This window comes from Alligator sinensis, unplaced genomic scaffold (genome assembly GCF_000455745.1).
Source record: "Alligator sinensis unplaced genomic scaffold, ASM45574v1 scaffold613_1, whole genome shotgun sequence".
Lineage (NCBI taxonomy): Eukaryota > Metazoa > Chordata > Crocodylia > Alligatoridae > Alligator > Alligator sinensis.
In genome coordinates, this window is record NW_005843655.1 from 45,433 (window position 1) to 50,150 (window position 4,718).

The 4,718-nt window shown below is 38.0% G+C and overlaps 1 pseudogene; it reads right to left on the reverse strand.

Moving 5' to 3' along the window:
• Positions 1–428: 428 nt before the first annotated feature.
• On the reverse strand, positions 429–1,343 carry LOC102379260 (annotated as a pseudogene).
• Positions 1,344–4,718: the final 3,375 nt, after the last annotated feature.

The window sequence follows — 4,718 nt, forward strand, 5'->3', positions numbered from 1 at the left end:
CCCTCCCCCCCCCCCCCCCCCCCCCTGTGGTAGTGGTGGTGGAGTTCAAGACACCCTGCCAATACTTAGCTTTTCTACCCAGAAAAGTATAATAAATATATTATTTTTCTATATCTAGATTCTAATTATTGGAGAATCATCTTATATTCACGGTCATCTTATATTTGAGTAAATACAGTGTTATGTTTGATGTGTTGTAAGATTTTATAAATTATCTATTCATATCACCTCATCACAATGTTCCTCAGTTTATTAATTCAACATGTCTACCTGCTCTGCAGGAGAAAATAAGACAGGTTACAAAGCTGTGAGTTACATTTTTTGTCAAAACCTTATCAAATTAATTCCAAATCACTTTTCTGGAGGAAAACATGTACCAGGTACTCAAGTTTGATAGTAAGCCCAGTCAGTGTTCTCTCTGTCGCAACCTATCTCCCAAGATATGGAATCACTTTCTTAAGGGCCACCTTGACTTCTTTATTCCTCAGGGTATAAACTAAGGGATTGAGAGTTGGAGTCACAAGAGTATACAAAGCAGCTACTATCTTGTCCTTGTCAAAAGAATAGCTGGAGGTTGGCCTGATGTAGGTGTAGATGACAGTGGAGTAATAGAGAGACACCACAATGAGGTGACAAGAGCAGGTAGAGAACTTTTTTCTTTCCTTCACATGTCTGGATCTTCATGATGACCTTGAGAATGAAGCAGTAAGAGAAACACGTCAATAGGAAATCACGCGTGGCTAGGAAATTGTCTGCAATGAAGACCATGATCTTTTTGATCCTCACTGAGGTTCAGGAGAGGGCCAGCAGTGGTGGGATCTCACAGAAAAATGGTTGATAATGTTGTGTCTGCAGAAAGTCAGCCGCACAATCAAGCCAGTGTTCACCCAAGAATTGGTCACATCAGTTCTTGTCATCACAGCGGATAAACCCAAGCACACTTTTTTATTCATCATTGTGCTGTAATGCAAAGGGTGGAAAATGGCCACATACCAGTCATAAGCCATGACAGTGACAAGCACCATCTCAGCGCCCAGACCCCATGTGAAAGAGCAGAGTTAGGCTATGCACCCAAAGAAGGAGATAATACTTGTGATGGTCATTAGATTCTCAAGCATCTTGGGCACGATGGTGGTGGTGCAGATGATGTCTACTATAGCCAAGTGGAAGAGAAAGAAGTACATAGGCTTGTGCCGTCTGGGGCTGAATAGGATTGCGGCAATGATGGCAAGGTTGCCAAGCAAAGTGGTGACATAGATGATGAGGAAGAAGAGGATCTGGAATTATGGGTGGATAGAGAGGCCCTGCATGATAAATAGAGTCAAAGAGCTTTGGTTCTTCATTGCTTCATACTCCAGGAATCTTTGCAAAGGTATGAATTGTTACAACTTCTTTGGGACTTCAACAGAATACCTCATGCTGAGATTTTTCAACCTTTCCTGTGGGTTTTATATGTACAGTTTTGCTCTGCATCTGTATATGCAGAGCTATGTGGAACATGGAGTTTCTATAGGAAACTCCACAGGTGTACGAGCGCGCATGCACACACACACAAACACACACACACACAAATATGCATGGAAAAATGTTAAACTTTAACTTTTTGACAGAATTAAAAGATCCAAACTTTAAGTTGTAAAGAACTCCCCCCGATACACAAAAAAGTTCAACACCCCAAATTTAATTTAAATTTAGAGAACACTAAAATGTTGTATTTGCATTACACTGTTATTACATTTTCCCTGGATGATCATGAGCTGCAAGAAACATGACTTGTTTAATGATATTTATTATTGGACCCACTTTATAGCTGAGAGAGATTGTAGATATAAGACAAGCTTGTGGCACAAAAATGTCCTTGGGTAACCTGAGGAAAGGAATTTCATTCCCAGAAGCTTTTCTAAGATATAATAGGTCACCCAACAATACTGTTGATCCAGTAGCAAATATCATCAAACAAATCATCCATTAAACTTTTTGCCAAAATGAAATTCTTATTTCAAGAAAAACCATTATATTTTCTGGAAAAAAATATCAATATTCCCAAAGGTGAAAAAAAACATGATTTCAGCAAACCTACATTTTCTTAACCAATTTTTTTTCAAGTTGAGATATTTTAGGCACCTCCACTGACATTTGGTTTTGCCAGGAACATTCTCGAATTACTGAGAAACATTTAATTCAGGTTAGAGAGCCTCTAAACATTGTGTATTCTGCAGAATATCCTAATGCTGCCCTTCGTGATTTGATCACTGAGGAAGATAAAACCCTCATACCCCATATTGAATGCTTAATTGGTACTAGAGATTATAAAACCCTGCTCAAGAGAAGGGCTTAGCAAAAACAGTTTAAAATGGGGTTGGGGCATATATCTTTTGCTGATCTTGGTGGGAGGCTGGGGGATGTGAAGCTGTAAAGCACATCAACAGTTTTCTACATCTAATGTAGATTAGCATTTGCTTTAGTGTCTTGGATCTCTAATCACATACATGTAGGGTTTTTTATAAAGATAAAACCAATGAGACGTAATGGTCATTGGAAATGATAAAAATCTTGGTGGGATGCTGGGGAATGTGAGGCTGTAAAGCACATCAACAGTTTTCTACATCTAATGTAGATTAGCATTTGCTTTAGTGTCTTGGATCTCTAATCACATACATGTAGGGTTTTTTATAAAGATAAAACCAATGAGACGTAATGGTCATTGGAAATGATAAAAAACCCTTCTTAGGAGAAGGGGTAACAAAATAAACTAGTAAATATTGTAAACGTTTTTGATAGAAACAAAGACTGAATTTAAAAATATATATTCTCAGAGCTTTTGTACGGTATGGGGGTGGTGGCGGAGGTGTGTTATAAAGAGAAACCAGACTACAAAAAAAAAGAAAAAGATGACCACTGTGTTCAGAGCTCTTTCTGTTTTAAGACTAAAGGAGTTATCTTTTGCCAAAAGGCCTGCTGTAAAGATAAGGCCAACAAGGCATAATGGTCACAGGAAATGATTAAAAAAAAAGACTTCTTAGAAGAAGGTTTAACAACATAAATCAGTAAATACTTAAAAGTTGTTGATGGAAATAGACTGAATTGAAAAATGTATATTCTCAGATTGTGTATGGTATGGGGTGGTGGGTGTGTATCATAAAGATAAACCAGATCAAAAAAAAAAAAAGCTGACTGGTGTGTCCAGATCTCCACATGTTTTAAGACTAAACGGGTGGAGTTGTCTTTTAGGGGTGACTATTTAAAAACAGTTATATTTTACTTCATATGTACACTATTTTCCTTAATCTATTATTTATTTTTTTAATACAGAGGACTTACTTATTGCATCATTTCATTTATATTACAGAGAGCTGATCAGGTGGGGAAGCCCCATGCCATTTTACCACAGCAAGGTAAAAATTATTTTTAAATGGTGGGTTATTTGTGGCTGTGTTACTATAATCACACTAAGTTATAACAACTGTTTGTAACCGGTTGTTTTCACACAGAACCTCTTCTTCTAAAATAGAAAAGCAGAACAAGCACATACGGTCATGTTTTTATGCAGTAGTAAAAGGTAATTTTTTCTGAAATCAGCTTCAGAAACTTTGTGCGTTTCTTGTGGGAGGAGAAGCTGTGTGTAGGGGTTAAGCAAATTTTAAAATTGGGGTGTGCGAGGAAAGTGAATTCTCAATGCTGAGATGTAAATTTGATATTTCCTAAGTGATCACATGCACCACTCCCGAAGAAGAGCAGGGGCCTGAGCAGAGACCTCTAAAAGCACAAGCAAAAAACCCCAGAAATGCACAGCCTGCAGATGATAACACCCAGGGATCAGAAGACCACCGGGACAGAACAGAAGGATATGATTCTTCAGAGGAAAACAGCCACATACCTCTGAGAAAACCACATGTAAAGACAAGGATTCACACCCCCAATAGAGGTGATCTGGACCCCATGAATAAGAAACCCAGGACTGATTGCTCACACAATTTTGAGAAAGAGGAGAGTCTGTCTCCTTTTTTGAAAGATCACGATTATTGTGAAAAAAGAGGGTGGATTTTCAGGGTGAGTATAAACACCTTGTCTTGAAAGATCATGATTACTGTGAAAAAAGAGTGGGGTTTGGGGTGATACTGGCAGACATATACATCTCAGAAACAGTGTGCAGAGTGCTTTGAAAGATCATGATTACTACCAGAGCAAAAGGCAAAAACTTGTTTAAAGTGCTTTTCAGAAAAGGGAAAGCCAGTGTAGAATGGGTGTGACCTACTTTCACCATTGCAGAAACAGAAAGCTTATCTGGTTATAGAGAATAATTTACACTTAAAATTGGGACACGGCCATAGTTGCTTAAAGATGGCAAGATGGAACTAAAACACTTGGGAAAGGGGGACGTATATATGTGTTTAGTGTAGATAAACATAGAAATTATAACTGAAATTAAATAGGGAGAGATGGAAAACCAGAGGGATATGACAATACACATGCATACACATATGCAGGCAGAGGGTGTCAAAAGAAAGGGGTGAATGTATGCTTGTGTGTGAAGAGAAAGCTAAAGTTAAGTTTGAGGCTTTCAAAGAGTCCTAAGAGAGTTAAGCACCTGAATGGTTTTGACATTTTATGAGAATTTGATACCTGGTTCTCTTAAGTTCTTTTGACAAACCTAGACTAAATACAAATGGACACTTAGCCCAAAGACAAAATTATTATAGAAGTTTAGTTCAGCTCTC